This window comes from Corvus moneduloides, chromosome 2 (assembly GCF_009650955.1).
Source record: "Corvus moneduloides isolate bCorMon1 chromosome 2, bCorMon1.pri, whole genome shotgun sequence".
NCBI classification, from domain to species: Eukaryota; Metazoa; Chordata; class Aves; order Passeriformes; family Corvidae; genus Corvus; species Corvus moneduloides.
Genome location: NC_045477.1, coordinates 74,468,980 through 74,471,890, shown reverse-complemented (window position 1 = coordinate 74,471,890; position 2,911 = coordinate 74,468,980).

Below are 2,911 nucleotides of genomic sequence, written 5' to 3'. Positions count from 1 at the left end.
GCAATGCTGACTTGATCTCATCAGCTCAGGAAAGAACTGTTTGTGGACTGCAATATGAACTGAATCAATAAAAATTATCATGGTTATATAAGAAGACTCAAGAAGTTAAAATTAGTTTCTGGAGGTTAGTGAAGGCAGTAAGGGATATCTCAGATCAGCTTTGCCCATGGAGGAAAAAATAACCAACTGCATCCTGAGACACCCCTGCAATACTCTAGCTTTACATCAGAGTAACACATTTGAAATCATTTGGGATGCTGTGATGTAAAATCGAGCAGTACAATGATTAATCGGGTCACCAGCCTCTTCTCCCTTATGTCTCTAAAACGTTATTTAATTTAAACTAAAATGCCATGTGGGATTGGTCCCAGGGTATGGTTTCTAGGCATTGCATAAATAGGAAGAAGGTATTATTCTATTGTTAATAATGTTTCATCTACTCAGTCTTTCTCCAGTCTGCTGATGCACAGCAATTCTCCTTTTAATATGCAGACACCACTGCGTGTTGACTTAATAGATAGTTTCAGAAAAGTTTTCAGAAATTTTCTATCAGAAAATTCCAATTCAAATTAATCAAGGGAAAGAAAAAATAATTTTAACAAAATATGATTATGGAGGGCCATGAAAGATAAAAAAATTCTGATTTCTGATATTCCATTCTGATTTTCTAGTTCAAAACATGATTTTTTATATTAGACAAAACACAACAGATAAAAAAACAAATAAGACCCTACCAGAACGAAACTTCTCATATTTTAATAAACTTGAATGTTTGGTTTCAGATTTCTGTTTTGAACCACACTGAAAAGTATTCATTTGGTTTTCATCTTTACTGCGCTGGTTGCCTTTTTTTTTTTTTTTTACAGCAGAATAAAGGAACTACTGTTTCCTGAAAACAAAACCACTTCTTCAGATTTCTCTGATTAAACAGGCTTTTTAATTTTTTTTCCAAGATGTTTTTTAGATGAGAGGGAGTTTGTGTTTCACATGCTTTAACATTTGGTTCTGAAATCCCTGTTTTTAAGTCTGAAGTCTAAGTCAGGTAAAGTCTAAGGAATGAAAACATTCTGTTTCCCGAGTTAAAATAATTGCATTACAGGGAATTAAGATGTGAACTAATAAGAAAACCAAGGCTTGGTATTACTGTCACACCACATAACTACATTAGGCCTCCAGAAAGAAAATGACTGGCATATGAAACCCTTGATGCATAAAATCAAGTTTGAGAGAGGAGGAGAAGGAGGCAGGAAGCCTTTTGTTTAGTTTTGGTTTCTTTTGTTTTTTGAACAGTTTTTTTCTATAAATTGGTAGATCTGCCTCTCTGAAATACTGGGGTAGAAGGCAGGGCTGAGCCTTCTGAGACTTGGGTCTATTTCTAGTGCTATCAATGGCTTGACATGTGACCTTCCCAAGGTCAGTGCTTCTGTTTTCCAATCTGTTGAGCAAATAAAATTATATTGTACTCTGCTGTAAAAGCCTCTGAGATGGGTTGACAATAAGAGGAAGAACTGGGTATTACTCTTACATAAGACTTGACTTTTTTCAGTTGTACCCCTGAGTAATGATGATAATTACTTTAGTCACCACGTCTGTTCATCACAGATTTCAAAGCACCTTTGTGCTTCCACTTAAAATACCTTCCACTTCCTCAAACTGGGAAACTGTGGCATGGGAAAGAGAAATGATTTGCCCATAGTCATGTCAGGAAGCTATTAGGGGCAGGTCTTTGCCTCAGTTCTGCATTCTGAGAAGCCTTTTCCTCTTCTTTATTAAACAAAGGAAATAAGTTCTAGTTAGAGAGAGCAGAAACATAAGCTCTTATCTACTTTTGTTCATTTATATGATCCTTACGTTGCTCTGAGACTGTGCTATGAAAATTGGTAAGAAAATAATTAATTATTGAAAACGCATTATAGATCTATTATTCAAGCTGATGTGATTCAGTGGGATTACTTGTGTAAGCAATAGATTGAAAGTCTGGATTTTTTTTCTGCAGGATTTTTTTCTTGTTGAGAAAGATACTTTTTAGTGCCTTGTGTACATCTAAATGACACTGATTTTTTGTCTCATGTCTCATCATTAATTTTTTTATGAAATGACGAAAGTAATTTTTAATTTACTTTAAATTGTATGAATGAATGAGTGTTACTAAACTACCTCAGTCATCTGAATATGCTGCAGAGGGACCACCTGTTTCAATCTTTTGCTTGTGTTCAGTCAGACATGGGACATGGGAAAGAATGAAATAAGCAACCAATCAAAACCACAAAATGGTCATATTAAAAGTGTAGTACTATATTGTGTATTGATCACACTACATGGTAGTCATGTCTTGCAAGATGTTGAGAATTGTTGTAACAAGGTACTTAAAATGATTATGTTGGAATCTTAAGAAAAAAATTTGCTGAGGTTAGACTATGGTGCAAATGTTATCACTTCTTATTAAGGGCTGCAATGTTATATTAGTAAATTTCCTGTTATAGCTGACTAAAAGAACAAATATTTCTCACAGCTCCAGTTAACTTCATTGTAATGTTTTTCCCCAGCCTAAACGTATGTCTTTCATCACAAAGAAAAAAAAGAATTCTGTGTACTTCTGTGCTGCAGTGCTGAATGCTGCAATGCCAAACTTATGAAGTGAAAGCCTGGAGTGAAATCCCGGTCCCCAAGTCAAGCAACCAACCATCTCATGTATTGCTCTGGGAAAGGCAGAAACTAGGCCTTCATATCAGGACTGAGAGCATGGAAGGTGCAGCTGGGAGGACATTTCAAGTGAAATGCTGCAGTGAAATCTCAGTTCACGTTCTGGGGTCAGGGCTGCAGCAAAACCATCTCTCTCCATCTGGGCTCCTCGACTTGAAATTCTCCACTGAAAACAGACAACCCACTTCTGTTGTGTCAAAGTTTTAAA